Consider the following 18,964-nt stretch of genomic DNA (forward strand, 5'->3'; position numbering starts at 1 on the left):
GCCTGGTGCGCTCAGTCCGGTGCAGGGGACCCTGCAGGCTCCTTGGCAGGCTGCTCCTGTGCCTGCAGCTCTGCTGACAGTTCCGTGTCCTCACCCTTCCTTTCCCTGCATGAAGACTCACACCACGTGCAGGCCTCTCACAGCAGCTCCCCAGGCCAGCTCCCTAGGATCCTGGAGGTTCCAGGCCAGCTGGGTTGAACAGTCAATGAGAAATCAGCTCCCAGGGCTATCGCCTCCCTGTTCCTGAGCCTGGCCAGTGTCTTGTGAGACCTGGAGTTCTGGCTCCCAGCGACACAGACGCCATTGCCAGCAGGTACGGGGCCATCTCTGGGCAGACAGTGCTTCTGAGGACTTGGCGAATCACACCCTGGCCCGCCACAACAGCTCTGGAGCACCCCCAGGATGAGGACCACGGGGTGGCATGATCCCGGGAACTCTAGGGTTGAGGGCAGCTGGGGTAGGTCCAGCCCTGATCCTCAGACGTGGGTGCAAAGCGTGGTGAGTCAGTCCGAAAAGGGAGAATCAAAGAGGGAAACAACGGGAGATGGCTGTGTGACTGTCGTGGGAGGCTGGTCCCTGAGGTCACGTTTCCTAAGGGGGAACTTCAAGTTGAGGTATAATTGACATCAACATTGATATTTGTGTATATTGTGAAACAGTCACCATAATAAGTCTAGGTAACTTCCATCATATCACAGTTAACAAATTTTGTGTGTGATAATGAAGATTTACTCTCTTAGCAACTTTCAAAAATAGCAGAACCTTAAATAACATTGTTTTGTTCAATGTTTTATTGTAACACTGATGAGGAAAAAATACTGCTTCCTGGTGGGGCTGCTGTCTGTGAAGCTTGCAGACTTCCCCCATGTCTGTGGGGTTTCTCTGGGGACCCCGGTTTCCTCTCACATCCCAAAGATGTGCATGTGAGGCGAATATCGTGTCCACAGTGTCCCCATCTGAGGGTGGGTGTGAGTGGCCCTGCCTTGCAGGGTGTCCTGTGAGGGTGGGTCCCTCGTGCCCTGCACTGCCAGGAGAGGCTTCAGCCTTCCTGACAATGAACTGGGATAAATAGGCTGGAAAATAATAATCTAACTTGTTTTAATTCATTTTTCTTAAATGTATGTGCAGCTACATTTCTTTCAATATTTAATATTAGAAGTTTTGAGAGTCTTTATTCAGAAATTTGATGATATTTTTGTGATCAGAAATATGTCATAAGTAGGAGCTTACCTCTTGTTTATATCAATTCTCCCAGGGCAGCAATTTTCAACCAGTGTGTCATGTGAATTTTTAAAACATGCAATACATGACTATTAGGGGCACTGACTTCTTTTCCCTTAGATTGTCAAATTTTTTAAAAAATGACAATAGCAAACAATAGCCATCTGATGTGAATGAATCAAAATATACCTATTTTTTTTGGTCAGATCAGCTAAAAATATAATATACTAGAGGCCTGATGCACGAAATTCATGCAAGAGTAGGCCTTTTCCCAGCAGCTGGCGCTGGCTGCCTTCTGGCACCCAGGACCCGGGCTTCCCTCACAGCCCTGGCTTGTCTGGAAGGGCGTCCAGTCTAATTAGCATATTACACTTTTATTATTATAGATATTTTAGTGTGCCACAAAATTGTAGTAATTAGTTTATATGTGCCATGAAATGAAAAAGGTTTAAAATCGCTTTTATAGGGCAAAACTGGTTTCCTAACAAGTCTTTTCACTTAAAGTCAGTTTCCAAGAACCTACTTCAATTACATTAAGTGAAGACTTACTGTATTCAATACAATAGTGCCCCTTGTGGGAGATTTCAACCTCTGTGGCTTCAGTTACCATCGTCAACTGTAGTCCAAAAATGTTAAACTGAAAACTCTAGAAATAACCAATTCTTAAGTTTTAAATTGTGCATTGTTCTGAGTAGCTTGATGAATTCTTGCACCTTCCTGCTACATCTCTCATGGACGTGAATCATCCTTGTGTCTAGTATATCCACACTGCATACGTTCCCTGCCCCTTAGTCACTTAGTAGCCACCCCAGCCATGAAATTGATTGTCATGTTGTCACAGTGTTCGAGTTCAGGTAACCCTGATTTCACTTAGAAATGGCCCCAAACACAAGACTAGTGATGCTGGCAGCTCAGATATGCCACAGAGAGGCCAGTGAAGTGTATGCATGTGCAGGAAAAAGCAGTAGCTATGGAGTTCAGCACTATCGTGATTTCAGGCATTCACTGGGGGGTCTGAGAATGTGGATAATGGGGGACTACTACATAGCATTGTTGAACATGACATCTCTAAAGTTGCTTTATTTTTATCGCCTTCACCCATTTTACCCACCCTCTACCCCTACCTCTGGCAACCACCAATCTGTTCTCTTTATCTATGAGTTTAGGTTTGTTTTTTTTTGTTTTTTGTTTTTTTTTTAGAGTCCACATATAATTGAGTCCACACAGCATCTCTGTCTTCCTCTGTCTGACCTATTTCACTTAGCATACGACCCTCAAGCTCTATTTATATTGTCCCAAATGGCAAGATTTCCTTCTTTTTATAGCTAAATAATTTTCCATTATGATTATAATCACAAATTCTTTATCCATTCATCCATTGATAGATACCAAGGTTATTTCCATATTTTGGCTGTTGTAAATAATGCTGCAATGAACATAGAGAAGCATATATCTTCTTGAATTAATGTTTTGTATTTCTTCAGATAAATACCCAGAAGTGGAATTGCTGGGTCACATGGTAATTCAGTTTAATCTCCATACTGTTTCCATAATGGCTGCACCAATTTGCAATTCCACCAACAGTGCACAACCGTTCTCTTTTCTTCACATCCTCACCAACATTTGTTATTTCTTGTCTTTTTTATAATAGGCATTCTGGCAGATATGAGGTGATACCTCAGTGTGGTGTGAATTTCCATTTCCCTGATGACTAGATTAGTGATGTTGAGTATCTTGTCATGTACCTGTTGGCCATTTTTCTTCTTTGAAAAAATAGTATCTATTTAGTTTCTCTACCCATTTTAAATAATTTTTTCTTGCTATTGAGTTGGCTGAGTTCTTCTATATTTTGTACAGTAAGCCCTTATCAGATGATAATTTGCAAATATTTTCTCTTATTCCATAGGTCACCTTTTCAGTTCCTTGATGGTTTCATTTGCTGTGTAGAAGCGTTTTAGATTTCTGTAGTCCCATTTGTTTATGTTAGGTTTTGTTGCCTTTACTGTTAGCATACATCCAAAAAATCATTGCCAAAAGCATGGTCAGTGAACTTAACTGTTTGTTTTCTTCTAGAAATTTTATGGTTTCAGATCTTACTTTCAAGTCCTTGATCCATTCTGAGTTAATTTTGTGTACTGTATCAGATAGTGGTCCACTTTCATTCTTTTTTTTATAATATATATTTTATTGATTTTTTACAGAGAGGAAGGGAGAGGGATAGAGAGTTAGAAACATCGATCAGCTGCCTCCTGCACACCTCCTACTGGGGATGTGCCCACAACCATGGTGTACATGGCCTTGACCAGAATTGAATCTGGGACCCTTCAGTTCGCAGGCCGATGCTTTATCCACTGAGCCAAACAGGCTAGGGCCCACTTTCATTCTTGTACATTTGGCTCTCCAGTTTCCCAACACCTTTTATTAAAATCACCTTTCTTTCTCTGTTGTATATTCTTGGCTCTGGACTCTCTTCTGTTCCATTGATCAGTGTATTTTTTTTTTTTTAATGTCAATACCATACTGTTTTAATTACCCTAACTTTGTAATAGAGTTTTAAATCAGGGAGTGTGATGCCTACAACTTTGTTCTTCTTTCTCAACGTTGCTTTGGCAATTTGGGGTCTTTGTGGTATCATACAAATTTTAGGACTGTTTGTTCTATTTCTGTGAAAAACTCCATTGGAATTTTGATAGGGATTGTAATGAATCTGTAGATTGCTTTGGATAGTATGGATATTTAAACAATATAAAATTTTCCCATCAATTAATATGAAATGTCTTTTCACTTATTTGTATCTTCATTTCTTCTCATCGATGTCATATAATTCTCAGTGTACAGGTGTTATACCTCTTTTGTTAAATTTGTTCCTAAGTATTTTATTTGGTACATTTATAAGTGAGATTTTCTCCTTAGTTTCTCTTTATGATAGTTTTTGTTAGTGTATAGAAACAAAACTGATATTTGTATATTGATTTTGTGTCCTGCAACTTTACTGAATTCATTTATTAATTCTAACAGGGTTTTTTTTTTGTGTGTGTGTGTGTAGTCTTTAAGGTTTTCTATATATAGTATCATGTTATGTTTAAATAAAAAGTTATACTTCTTTTCCAATTGGATGCCTTTTCGTTCTTTTTCTTCTCTAATTGCTGTGGCCAGGACTTCCAGTACTAGGTTTGGGTAAAAGTGAGCATTCTTGTCTTTTTCCTGTTTTTAGCGGAAAAGCTCTTAGCTTTTCATTGTTGAGTATAATGCTGGCTGTGGGCTTGTCACATATGGCCTTTATTATGTTGAGGTACATTTCCTCTATGCCCACTTTGCTGAGAGTTTTTATCATGAATGGATACTGTATTTTGTCAAATACTTCTTTTGCATCTATTGAGATGACCATATGATTTTTATCCTTCATTCTGTTAGTGTGGTGTATCACATTTATTGATTTGCATATATTGAAACATTTTTTCATCCCAGAAGCAAATCCCACTTGATCATGGTTTATAATCTTTTTAGTATATTGCTGAATTCAGTTTGCTAATATTTTGTTGAGGAACTTTGCATATGAAATCATTAGGAATATTGTTTCTGATTCTTTTGTAGTCAGTCCTGTCTGGTTTGGGTATCAGGGTAATGCTGGCCTTGTCAAATGATATTTTAAGTGCTCCTTTTTCTTTAATTATTTGGGGGAGTTTGAGAAGGATTGGTGTTATTTCTTCTTTAAATGTTTTTAATCTTATTTTTTTATGAAAGCATAGTTGTCATATGAAGTTCTTTAAATGTTTGGTAGAATTTATTAGTAAAGCCATCTGATCTTGGATTTTTGTTTGTTGGGAGGTGGTTTTTTTGTTTGTTTGTTTGTTTGTTTTTTAAATCCTCACCCAAGGATATGTTTATTGATTTTTACAGAGCAAGTAAGGGGAGAAAAGGAGGGAGGGAGGGAGGGAGGGAGGGAGGGAGGGAGGGAGGGAGGGAGGGAGGGAGGGAGAGAGAGAGAGAGAGAGAGAGAGAGAGAGAGAGAGAGAGAGAGAGAGATCAATTGGCTGCCTCTCATAGTGCCCTGACTGGGTATCAAACCCACAATCTAAGTATGTGACCTGACTAGGAATCGAACCCACAACCTTTTGGTGTTTGGGACAATGATCCAACCAACTGAGCAACCTGCCAGGACTGTTGGGAGGTGTTTGGTTACTGCTTCAATCTCCTTACTACTAATTGGTCTGTTCATATTTTCTGTTTATTTATGTTTGCCCTTTAAATGATTTTTAAGGTACACACACATACTGATAGTCTAAGAGTAGTTTTCAAAGCCAGTGGCTCTAACTTCTCTGTGGACTCTGAGTCAGGTCCCTCTAGCTGTTGGGTCTGCGACTGTTGGAAGGAGGTTTGGAGGCCGGTGCAATGATCTCTTGAGGACTGAGCAGTGTGCTGGGAAGAGGGATCAAGAAAGATGCCAGGTGGGCAGGCAGCCTGATTCAGTCTTTGTAAAAGGAAGGATAATATCAGATGGAAAGAAAGTCCCATAAAAGGAGGGCCAGCAGGACTCATCACCTTCACAGTGGTTTACCTGCCTGGGTGCCTACAGGACCTACAGTCCATGACTATAGACTCAAGTTCACATTCATCCCTGGCACATGGACTAATCCGTATTTGCTCCCATTACACAATGAATGTTCTACCAATGAGATCAAAGATGAAATAAAAAACTTCCTAGGAACAAATGAAAATGAACACACAACAACGCAAAATCTATGGGACACAGCAAAAGCAGTCCTTAGCGGGAAGTTCACAGCATTACTGAACTAGCTCTTTCTAGTTCTTTTAGTTGTAAGGTTAGATCATTTATTTGAGATCTAAAAAATATATCCCAAAAATGTATACGAAACCAAAAAGAACCTTGAATAGCTCCAGTAATATGCAGAAAGAAGAACAAAATTGGAGGATCACAATACTGGGTATCAGGCTACACTACAAAGCCATTGTAATCAAAACAGCTTGGTATTGGCACAAGAACAGTCATATAGGTCAGTGGAACAGAACAGACCCCAGAAATTGACCCATGCTATTATGGTCAATTAATATTTGACAAGGAAGGCAAGAGCATACAATGAAGTAAGGACAATCTCTTTAATAAGTGGTGTTGGGAATATCGAACAGGTACATGAAAAAAATGAAACTAGACCACCAACTTACACCATACAAGAATAAATTCAAAATGGATAAAATACTTAAATGTAAGTTATGAAACCATAAAAATCATAGAAGAAAACATAAGCAGTAAAATCTCAGACATCTCACATAGAAGAATTTTCACTGATATTAGGGGTGATTTTGGCCCAATCAGAGAAGGGGCCAAAATCTAAAATCCAGCCTAAATCGCGGGCCGAATGGTTTACTGAACAGTCATAAACTGTCATTGTGATGGAAACGCAGCGGAGTGCAGTGATGACAGCGCGGTGCAGGCCACATTGCAAGGCCTGGCGGGACGGATTTGGCCCGCGGGCCTTGTGTTTGACACATGTGTAAGGCAAGGGAAACAAAGGAAAACATAAACATATGGGACTACATCAAACTAAAAAGGTTCTGCATAGCAAAAGAAACCAGCATCAAAATAAAAAGGGACCCCACTGTATGGGAGAACATATTTACCAGAGACACATCTGATAAGGGGTTAATATCCAAAATATATAAAGAACTCAACAAAAGAAAGACAAGCCAATTAAAAAATGGGCAGAGCACCAAATAGACATTTCTCCAAAGAGAACATACAGATGGCCAATAGATAATGAAAAAGATGCTCAGTGTCATTAATCATCAGAAAGATGTAAATTAAAACAATAATGTATCCCTCACACCTGCCAGAATGGCTATTAGAAAAAATAAGTGCTGGTAAGGATATGGAGAAAAGGGAACCCTAGCACACTGCTGGTGGGAATGCAGCCACTATGGGAAACAGTATGGAGTTTCCTAAAAAAATTAAAAATGGAACTGCCTTTTGACCCAGCAACCCCACCTCTGGGAATATATCCTAAGAACCCAGAAACGCCGATCAGAAAGAATGTATGCACCGCTATGTTCAAAGCAGTGTTACTTACAATAGCTGAGATCTAGAAATAGCCCGAGTGCCCATTTGTAGATGAGTGGGCAATAAGCCTCTGGTATATTTATAGAGTGGAATACCCTTCAGCTGTAAGAAAAAAAGCTCTTGCCCAACCTGTGTGGCTCAGCTGGTTAAGCATTAACCCAGGAACCAGGATGTAATGGTTTCATTCCCAGTCGGGGCACATGCCCAAGTTTAAGGCTTGATCCCTAGTAGGGGGTGTGCAGGAGGCAGCCAGTGATTATCTCTTATCCATATTTCTATCCCTATCTCCCTCTCCCTTCCTCTCTCTGAAATCAATCAAAATTATTCAAAAAAGCAGAAGCTTTTACCCTTTGAGACAGTATAGATGGACCTGGAAGTTATTATGCTCAATGGAATGAGCCAGTCAGAGAAAAACAAGCATGTATGATCTCACTTATATGTAGAATCGAATGAACAAAATAAACTGACAGACAAAACAGGTCCAGAGACATGGATACATGGAACAGCCAGACAGATCTCAGAGGGCAGAAGGGGTGGTGGGGGGAAGGAAGAAGGAGATTAACCAAAGAACTTATATGCACATGCATAGCCCATGGACACAGACAATAGTGTTGTGAAGGCCTGGGTGGAGTGGGGGCTGGGTGGAGGGGGACAAAAAGGGAGAAAGGGGCACATCTGTAATAGTGTCAACAATAAAAAAAGAAATGTTTGCTCCTGTGTTGTGCCCACACTCTCTTCCCAGGCTCAGTCCATCCCGCTCTTACCCCTTGTGACAGCAGCACCTGCTGGGCCCAGCCAAGCCTGTTGGTTTTCACTCCATAAAAGGGAATGTGTTTGTCCGAGGCCTCACCCTAGTTCTGTCAGCAGAGGGCGGCAGAGAGACTCCGACGGGTGCAGCCAACTGTTCCCAAGGGGACAAAATCAAGTCTCAGCCTTGTCCTTAAGGGACCAGGCAGGGCTGTGTGCTTCTGTGCTCTGGCCCAGGGGCTCGTTGGGCAGCTCCCTGTCTTGTTTTGAGGCCAACTTCAGGGTTTCTAATCACTACTGATCCTGCTACCCAGGTCCCGAGGTGGCCCCAGGGGAGCAGCTGTGGTCAGTGCTGGGACTGGGCACATCCTGGAGGGCCAAGTCTGTAGGCATTCAGACTCACGCTGTCTCAGCTGGCCAAACCTGCATTTGCCTGGAAATGTTGGCAACGCAATTTTGTTTAAACCTTTTTTTCTTACATTTTCCATTCCTAAAACAAATGCTTTTCTTTCTTTTTTTTTTCTTCTTTTTTTTCTTTTTTAATATAGCCACTAGGGGTTAGACCAGCCCACACTCCAGTCAGCCTCCTCTTTCTGTTGTCCCCCTCAAAGCAGACTGAGTTGGGGTCTTCGTCCCAGGCCCCATGGTTCCATCTGTGGGCCCTCAACCCTCAGGCACAGTGGGACAAGGCATCTGAGTGCTGGTCTGGGCCTGCGTAGGAGGTGGGGGATGCGGCCTCGGGAGGGAGGGGCGGGTGGGGCCCGTGGAGACTGCCCAGAGCAGCAGGAGATGCCAGCTGAGTTAGCACAGCCCTTGCTTTTTCTCGCCCCCTTTTCCCTCTCCTTGGCACCTGCCGTCTGAAACCTAGGTCAGCGCCCACATTTCACAGAGCGCACACCCACGGTCCAGCCTCTGGAATGCCGATGCCCAGGCCGCTCACTGCTCTCTGCCATCTACGTTTTGTTCTCCATTTGCTAAGATTTCAAAGCCCACACCTAAAATCACATGCATGGGTCAGGGGAGGCCATGGAGTCAGGGGGAGAGGGGGACATCTGCTGTGGCCTTGGGGTTCCTGGATCAGCCGACAGGGAGCAGGCAGGGGTGCAGTCTTGTTTTGTGTGGGAAGGGAGGGAAAGGCTCAACATCATCAGGCCCAGCCTGACAGCGCTCCGTGGCTTTTGCGTCTGGCGTCTAGAGACCATGAGAGCTCTCTCAGAAATGGTGCTCAAGCCGAAACCTGTTTGGCTCAGTGGATAGAGTGTCAGTCTGCGGACTGAAGGGTACCCAGGTTCGATTCCTGTCAAGGGCATGTACCTTGGTTGTGGGCACATCCCTGGTAGGGGGTGTGCAGAAGGCAGCTGGTCAATGTTTCTCTCTCATCGATGTTTCTAACTCTATTCCTCTCCCTTCCTCTTTTTTTTTTTTTTTTTTTTTTTTAATGGTTCTCAAGGTGGGGAAGGAGGGAGGGGCAGGGGGATGGAAACGACCACACTCCTGCCTCTCAATATGCATCGTGGGCTGAGCTCTCGAGAGTGTGTGGAAATGCTCTTCCAATGGGCTCTGCTGGGCACTCTCACTGGCAGAAATAATGGCCCCGGCAGGTGCTCCCGCGATGAGAGCAAACGCAGGCCCCGCTCCACTCCGCAGCATCCTCCTCACGGGTTTCTATAATTGGAAGGAAGCAGAGCCGATAGGAAACACGCCGTTGGAATGACAGGCGTGCACGTTCCACCCGGCTCTCCCGGCGCTGGGTGTGCTCCCAGCATCAGCTGCGTCTCCTGCAGGAGAGCTTCCCGGCACAAGCGGTGCCTTTTACCAATTTATCGAGCTATGAATTCCTCCATCGTTTTGCCAATCTCTCTCTGGGGGCTCGTTAAAGCTAATCAGCTGAGTAAATAATACAGAACGAGGACAAAAGGGATCAACAGTAAAATACTAAGAAAGCTGTGTTGGTGCCCACTTATCATCGGGTTCTTCACACTTGAGCTCTGGGGGAGGAAAACACCTTCGTTCTGCAAGTCAAACAATTGCAACAGAAAAAGATCGATTTCCAGAAGACAAAGAGAAACGTACTGGCCCTAGCCAGCATGGCTCAGCGAATAGAGCATCGGCCTGTGGACTGAAGGGTCCCAGGTTCAATTCAGGTCAAGGGCACATGCCTAGGTTGTGGGCTCCATCCCCAGTAGGAGGCAGCCAATCAAGGATTCTCTGTCATCGTTGATGTTTCTATCCCCTTCTCCCTTTCCCTTTCTCTCTGGAGTCTGAAAATATATTTTAAATAAATAAAAATAAATGTAAGGAACACGCTGTATTCAGTGCTGTGTGGTGAGCGGAGAAGTTGCAGTCAGACCTGCATGCCCGCAATTTCCCTTCTGGCCGGCCCCACACCAGTAACCGGCAAATGAGACTCAGACACGCACTCCTGTGAGCACAGGGCCCAGGACGGAGGCAGAGTGGCGCTCCCGGGGAGCCGGAAGGAGCCCGGGCTGGATTCCCTCCCCGCAGGAGCTGTGCTTCTGACACTGTGGCTGCTTCCGGCCCCTGTGCTCCAGCCCTTTCTCTGCACCGGGGGCTGCGGGGATGAGTGACTAGCGGGGGTGATGCTGAGCCACGGAAGTCAGCAGGGAGCAGGGATGACTCAGCTCCTTCGGCATCGGGCCCTGAAGGCGCTTGCTGCCGGGTTCGCGCACCTGGTGGTGGAGGAGGAGCTGGGCCGGCCCCCGGGGGCGCGGGGGCGGGGGGGGGGGGGCAGCAGCGCCGCCTCCCCGCTTGCTCCCGGGCAGCTCCACCAGCGTTTCTCTCAGTGACTCTGCGTGACGTGGGTGGGGCCCACGGGCCTGGTTTCAGCATCAGCGTGACACTGTGAGTCCCATCTGAGAATCAGGGATGGGCCAATCCAGCGTGCCACCTCCTCCCCCGGGGAATACAAAGGGCAGCTGGTGGTGCCCACTGTGGGTCTGTGCGGAGCATGGGCAGGGAGGGCCCAGCAGTTTATGAGCTGCCCCACCCCGGCCCGGTTCCTGCACACAGCTCCTGCCCACTCTGCCCCACAGCCAGCAGCCAGGCCAGGTGGAGAGGAGAGGATTTTACCTCCCCAAAATCTACACCAGCACTGTCCTCTTGAAATGCAACGTGAGGCACTGGTGTAATTTCAAATGTCCTAGTAGCCACATTTTTAAAAAAGTAAAACGAAACAGGCTACACTAATTTTAACGTTTTTTAAAAATATATTTTATTGATTTTTTTACAGAGGGGAAGAGAGAGAGAGAGATAGAGCGCTAGAAACGTCAATGAGAGAGACACATCGACCAGCCGCCTCTTACACACCCCCTACTGGGGATGTGCCTGCAACCAGGGTACATGCCGTTGACCAGAATCAAACCCGGGACCTTTCAGTCCGCAGGCCGACGCTCTATCCACTGAGCCAAACCGGTTTGGGCTAATTTTAACATTTTAATTATCCAATACATCCCAAATACTGCCATTTCAATAGGTAATGCGTATACATATCATCAATGCAGTCTGTTATTTTTCTTCACGCTCACCTCACAGAGCCAGTGCTTCACGCCTCCCGCACCTCCCATCTTCTCAGGAGCCTGCAGCGCCTCCCCGTGGGCTGAGCCCATATTGTCCACGTCACTCTCGATGGTCCTAGATCGTCTCAAATCACAGCCCACAGCCAACAGAGCTGTCTCCTCACCGAGCAAAGCGTGGCCCACTGAGAGCGGGGCTGAGGCAGGGTGAGACCGCAGGCAGGGCCAAGCTGCTTGGAGATACGCACATAGGAAATAAAGAGCAACCGTGTGCAGGGGAGATGTGATTTACAGGCAGAAATAGGGTTTTCGGTAGGAAAGCAGTGCACCTACATGTGTGTGCATATAGGTGTGTGTGCATATACAGCTGTGTGTGTTCAAACATGAGCATGCACATGTATGTGTGTATACTGTATTCATGTGTGTACATGTTTGTGCACGCGTATGCACACACGTATCTATAGGCATGTGTTTAGGCATACATGCATGTGTGCAAGTGTTTTCATGTGTGTGTGTATAAGTGCATGTTTGTGCACGTGTGTGGGGGCATGTGAGAGAGAGAGAGAGATGAAATGTGAAGGGAATCCACATTGGACAGTATTTCCTATTTATTTCTGCAACCAAACAATACTGGGAAAAGGCATTGCACTGCGTGAGGCCACTTTGGGGGACAGCTCACGACAGTGACCAGCAATGCCCAGGGCGCTGTGCACTTCCAGCTTGAGGGTCCTTGCTGCTCCGTCTGGGCAGTGAGTCGCCTTTACTCTGTGGTTTAATGTCAAACTGCTGTGAGGCTCAGGCCTGGGCCTGGGCTTGGGAGAAGGGGGGCAGCTCCTTCTGAGAGTGGTTCCCAGTGCCCGGTTGGCCTCCCCTCTGCCAATGCAGGGAGGGAAGCCTCAGAGCCTGGGGAGCAGCTCGAGCCTCAGCCCCATCCCAAGAGTGTCAGCCCGCCCAACCCACACAGGGACCATCTCTGGGGGCAAGATGCCGTCAGTCCACCAAGCACACCCTCCTCTCTGAGCACTACCCCCATCCCCACCTCCCAGACTGCGCCCAACCAGCCACGTTTGATTATGCATGACCTGAGGGAGGGAGGGAGGGAGGGAGGGAGGGAGGGAGGGACAGAGAGAGAGAGAGAGAGAGAGAGAGAGAGAGAGAGAGAGAGAGAGAGAGAGAGAAACAGACCCAGAGACAGAGAGAAGCAGAGAGAGAGGCAGAGCAAGAAAGGCAGGACCAGAGAGAGAGAGAGAGAGAGAGGCCAAGAGAGACAGAGACAGCGTGCTGAAGGCTGTGTGCACAGCCCCCAGGGCAGACCCCGCCGCAGGGCAGCCGCTCAGAGGGATGGGCTGCCGGGCTCACGTGAAAGCCTCATCTCCACACACACACACACACCCACCCCCCCACCCCGCGTGGGCGCCTTCCTTTCCTCTCTGCCTCCTGGGAAATGGGGCTTCTGCAGACCGATTTCAATGGCGGAATTTCTGATTCACTGGCACCGAGCCCTCAGCGCGGCTCTAAAGCTGGCATCCCAGGGGCTGGCTCAGTGGTGCGGAGCATTTGGTAGGTTCGCTCCTGCCGAGGAGGAAGGAGTGACTCAGGCTCCCTGGGGCTGGAGAGGTTTGGGACGGAACGCCTGGAGCCTGGTGCCACATCTGGGCTGCTCTGGCCCCGGGCCCGGGGAGAGGAAATCCCACTGCAGTCTGCTCACCTACCCCCGGGGAGGAGTGCACGTCTAGGGGTGGTCAGGGGTCTGTGAGGCTGCTTGCCCTCGCCTGCCTTTCGCTGGGGCAGCCTCTTCTTGGATGCCGAGAGGACACCCTGCCTTCAACCAAAGAACCAGAGCAACACCTGGGCTCTTGAGACAGCCCGCTTTCATCAGGGCCCACGGGGGCATGGTGTGCGCGGGGCTTCCCTCCATGCAGAGCTGAGGCCGGTGTGGATGTGAGTGGTTGATTTGGGAGGTGGACCTGGAACAGCCCATCAGAGAGGGGCAGGCAGGAGCACACCAGGCCCCCAGAGCCTTGTCCAGCACTGGACAGTGCAGGCAGGCCCAGGGGTTGCCTGGGAGAGGAATCTGGGGTATTTCCCACCTTCCATGCAGGCGTACCCCTGCAGCCCAGGGGACCAGAGGGAGATGCTGGTGCGGGCACAATTCAGGCGGCCACAGGCGGCCAGTCTGCGCCATTCAGCCATCTCCACGGCCTCAGGCCAGACCAGCGACCTTTCCGGTCCAGGCCACAGGCAGGGGGTGTGCCCTGCAGCTGTCTGCTGAGCACCCGGGGGCCGCGATGCTCCGGATGCCCGGGCGCTGCTGGGAGGATAAGTAAAAGGGCCACATGTCAAGGGACCGTGAATGGCAGGAAGAGAGTGCGATTGGAACCGTCCCTGGGGCACAGGTCTGCAGTGGGGGCGGGGTGGTGGGCTCCCCAGGGCACACAGTGCCCAGCCTGACACCATCTCCCTCAACAAGAAGAGCTGCTTGGCGCCCGCCTCCCGCCCCGGAGCCCAGGCGGGTGGACCGCGTGGGCTCTGAGTGCATCCCTGGCTGCTTGCCAGGCCGGAAAGAGCTGCTGATGGCTGCGGTGGGTCAGGCCACACCTAACTCCTCAGTAACCCGGGGCTGAGCTGTCTCTCTGGGCTGGCCTGCCTCGGGCCTGGCCCAGGGACTCTGGCGAACTCGGCTGGGCCTGTGAGCTTTGATTTCCCAGGAAAGAGGGCAACTCTTTCTGAACCCTCCAGGCTGTGGGACACCTGGACGAGTTTTGTGCCTGCATCCTGGATCGACAGCTGCTGGCTTGGAATTAAGTCAAAGGCAAAAAGTTGTGCTCAGGCCTTCTCACGACCCCACGTTAAATCCTGGGCGCTCACTGACATGCAGGTTCCTGGGCCGCTGTCGAAAGGCCCGCTCTGTGGATGAACAGCAGCCTTCCTCTGAGAAGCAAAATGCAAATGGCACCTTTAAACCAGAGAAGCTGCCCTGGAAGGGGCCAAAGATCAAAGACAGGGTTCACATTCAGGAGTCAGGGCTCCTGGTCAGAGCTGGGAGGATGTGCCCTGTGCCCTGGCCCCACTCTTGGGGGGCCTCACAGGTGGACTTTGTCCCCCCTGCCCCAGCACCGCACCTGTAGCATCACCTCACCTCCCACAGGCTCTCCAGGACTGAGAAGGTTTACTCCCCAGTGCTGGAGCCTTCACGGCCACTGGGCTGCTCAGACGGGGAGGGCTGGGGCCGGGAGGGGTGCACAGAGCAGCGGCACTGCCTTTCCGCCCAGGCTGGCTGCTGGCCCCCTCCGCACACCAGCGGCCACAGAGCCCGGCGCGCGTCTGCTGTGCCAGAGACGCTCAAGGTCCAGGCTGCATCATGAGGAAAAGAACGCACGGATGACACGATGGCAAACTGGAGAAGGAAGGTGAGGTTAGTAGCTGTGGTACCTGAAGTGGCCTCGCTCCTGTTCCCGTGGAACCTGGTGTCAGGCCCACACCCCGCTAGCCAGTGCGGAGACCGGGGACACTGAGTTCAGAGGACACGTTAGCAGTTAGGATCCCACGGCTGATGCGCAAGGCCAGAGACGACGATGGACAGAGGGCCCTGCAATGGCAAAGCACTCCATTCTGAAAGTGCTGCCAAGGTTTCTTTCCTGCGCTTTCACCAGGTCCCCTCATAAGCTCTTTCTGGACAAACCTTCCTGTCCGGGTCGTGTTTTAGTATGACTTTGAGAAGGAAGTCCGTTGGATTTGCACAGGTTTTTAAAATCAGGCCACTTACATCCCTTGGGATGAGAGACCCATAGGCACTCAGTCTGTGTGTGGGGCTCCGCGGCTGAAGGCGGAGCTCCGTGGCGGGGGCGGGGCTCCTCGGCTGAAGGCGGGGCCCCGTGGCGGGAGGAGGGGCCCCGTGGCGGGAGGCGGGGCTCCTCGGCTGAAGGCGGGGCCCCGTGGCGGGGGCGGGGCCCCGTGGCGGGAGGCGGGGCCCCGTGGCGGGAGGCGGGGCCCCGTGGCGGAGCCAGCTGGGCAGGCAGGCCTGCAGGCTTCACCACTGATGCCAGGCTCTTCTGACTTTGGTCTCTGAGTTCACGCCTCCTGAGTGAAGCTCACGACTTGATTTCTATCGATTCTTTTGCAAATGAAAACGAAGAAGTTCAAGAGACTAAATATTTACGGTATGTGAATCCACGTTTCTTATTGCTAACTTTAAAGACTCAGGGAATTGTTCTTGCCTGTGGGTTGGTCTCAGGGGTGTGGGAAAGCAGCGCAGTGATGAGATGCCAGCCAGGAATGTGGCACTGTTCATCCCTGGTCCACTCCTGCCGCCCTCCCCAGCTGTGGTGTAAATTTAAATTGGGGCAAACACTTAAGGAAGAGCTTCCACCCAAACCTCCTGTGGAGCCAGGGCCAGGGTAGGTGCCCAGGGTCTGCCTCAGGGCACCAAAGCATCCTGAGAGGAAGAGTAATAATCATCTTAAAAGATTGTGCAGAACTTCTAGCCTCCTCGCTGTTCACAAACGTTCATGGCAGCCAGAGGCCACAGAGCCAGCGTTAGGTCTTCAGTGCTTGGGTGTGATCCTCTCTGCAGCGCCCACGTCACCTGGGAGCTGTGAGAAATGCAGACACCCAGGCCCCACCGCCCTGGGCCACCATGGCCAGGTAAGGGTCCGCAGTGTGGCCAGGTGTGCCAGTGCTTCACAAACACAGTGATGGGGAAGGAGCGCTGTGGGCAGGGCTGGCTCCTCTCCCCTCTCCTCCTCCCTCTCACCCCTCTCTTGTCCTAAACCCTTCCCCCATCCCTCCTCTTTCTCTCCTCTCTGGAATCTGAGCAGCCTTGGGCTCTGCCTTCTATTTTAGGTAAAAGATCCCACATCCCATAACAGCCTCCTCACGCACTGCACTGCCCTTTCCTTCTGCACCAGGAGCTACTGGGGCGATGTTTTCTCTCCCATTCTTGTTTTCCTCTTTCTCAGTTCTTGGGTATTTCAAGCGCTGATGCCATGGGGGATCATGCCTGATCTACTTTCAACAAACAAATAATTAGCTCTGGAGGAAAAGGCGATCTGAAAGGAAGGGATGGCAGATGGGCTTTTGTCCTCTGAAGAAACCCTCCCAGCCTGAAACCAAAGGTGCTTTCTGCCCCTGTGGCCACAGGCAGGGGGAGCAAAGGCCACGAGTGAAGGTCCGGAGACAGGGTCTCTGTTGCTTCTCTGCAGATTCCCCTGAGTGCCAGTGGGTGCCGCCAGCCCGTGTGGCCTCCCCTGAGTGCCAGGTGGAGACAGGGTCTCTGTTGCTTCTCTGCAGAACCGAGACTGGGCCCCAGGCTCGCTGTGTCTCCACCTCTGGTGGAAGTCACTCATCAGTCTGCGGTCAGTCCTGAGGGCACGGGGGCAGGATCGGGGCTCAGATCTCAGAGCTCCCCGCTGCCCACCGCCTGGAAGCCCCACACCCGGGCTTAGACGATCCACACCCATCACTGATGCCCGAGTGTGGGCAGAGCCCTGTCTGGTGTGGACTCCCTCCCAGTGAGGTTACTCACCAAAAGGGAGATTATCTGACGGCTCTCTCTGTGCTCACAGAGACCGGGAGTGTCAGGGGCTGCACGGGCCAGCTTGTCCCTGGGGACAACAGCCAATACTCTGCTCCAAGTGGGACAGGAAGCTCTACCCCTTCCCTTTTCTGTCTTGGCTGGAACATGGCAGCCATGACCTTCACTGACCACCCGTTCCCCTGCTTCCACCTCCCCAGTTTCCAGTACTTGAGACCAAAGGAAGAGGGAAATCGCTATCTGGAGCGGAGGGACAAGGACCAGCCCCGGGGCAGTCACCCTGCCCGGGTCAGAGGCCGGGGAACACCCATCCCACCCTCTCTCCACGTTTAATAAAACCTCCCACCCAGACCCCACTGATGCGTCTCGTTCTCTGAGGCCGGCCTCTCCCACTTCTCGAGAGTGTGATGGCTTTAATACAGTGACTGTGCTTTTCCAAGTCTTTCTGACACTCTCCCAGCCCTCTTGTTCCGAGATAAGAACCGGATTGGGCTGCGGCCTCGCTGTGTGGCTTCTCAGAAACACGGCCTTCCGGGGTTGGGAGGGTCACGGAGGCCAGCTCCTCCCACTAGCGAGCCCCTCAAAGCCGGAGGAACCCCCTCCTCTGAGGTGGCCAGACGCTTTTGGCGGGACAGTCCCAATTTTTAATAATTTGTCCCGCGTCCCGAGGCGTTCTAAAAAAGTCCGGATTTTCTCGGTCCTCTCCTCGCCCTCTCTCTTCTCTCCCCTCCCCAGACTCCGCTCTTCCCCCTGGGCGCCTGTGGGGTTGTAAAAAACAAAAACAAACAAACAAACAAAAACAACAACAAAGTCTGGATTTTTGGAAAGAATGCTCAATGAGCTAGGGAAGGGGGTGGGTGGGGGGAAGAACGGGAAGGGAATATATGGTTTTCGGCGCCCATGTGGCTATTTAGCCGGGATACGAGTTTTATATTATTTCTGTTAAATTTATAACGTTAAACTTTAATAATAACAAATAATTGTTGAGAACTGATTATCGAGAACTGCTTATCAAAGTTTGCATTGTTGGTCAGTTGTTAGAATTCCACCCACCATTGTTTGGACTTAATGAACAATGGCATTTTTTGGGACTGGAAACGACGAAAACATTTTGTAACTGTCTCTCAGACGATACACATCGTATTGCGTGCTAGTAAGCTAAACAAGTGATGTCATTACAAATCAGCTATCCAGATAATTTAGGTAAGTAATTTATTTATTTATTTATTTCATAAATACATAAATTTTCTTGAATTTAGCAGACAGTACTCGTATTATTTATATTGTATAGTGGCGGCAAAAAGTCTAGTGCCAGTCTTGAAAGTGACATGACTATACATAATTTTTTTTTTGAAATATTTTATTGATTTTTGTACAGAGTGGAAGGGAGAGAGATAGAGAGTTCGAAACATCAATGAGAGAGAGTCATCGATCAGCTGCCTCTTGCACACCCCCTACTGGGGATGTGCCCGCAATCAAGGTACATGCCCTTGACCGGAATCGAATCCGGGGCCCTTCAATCCCCAAGCCGACGCTCTATCCATTGAGCCAAACCGGTCCCGGCTATACATAATTTTTATTTATTTATTTATTTATTTATTTATTTATTTATTAATTATATTAGTAAATTGTACTTAGGTTGAAATTTAAAAATATATATTACAATACTATTTTTGTGTTCTATGAAAATTTTTGTTGTTTCATATAGACCAAATTTTTAATCAAGACCCCCCACCCCTGTCAATGGTGTCCCACTTTACCAATGTTAAAGTCTGCTCACCTTACCCCCCCCCCCCCCCCCCCGGGACCCCCCCCCCGCCTCCACAACCAGGCACCCCTTTCCCGGAGAGCCCT

The sequence above is a fragment of the Pipistrellus kuhlii genome, unplaced genomic scaffold (assembly GCF_014108245.1).
Source record: "Pipistrellus kuhlii isolate mPipKuh1 unplaced genomic scaffold, mPipKuh1.p scaffold_m20_p_1, whole genome shotgun sequence".
Classification (NCBI taxonomy): domain Eukaryota; kingdom Metazoa; phylum Chordata; class Mammalia; order Chiroptera; family Vespertilionidae; genus Pipistrellus; species Pipistrellus kuhlii.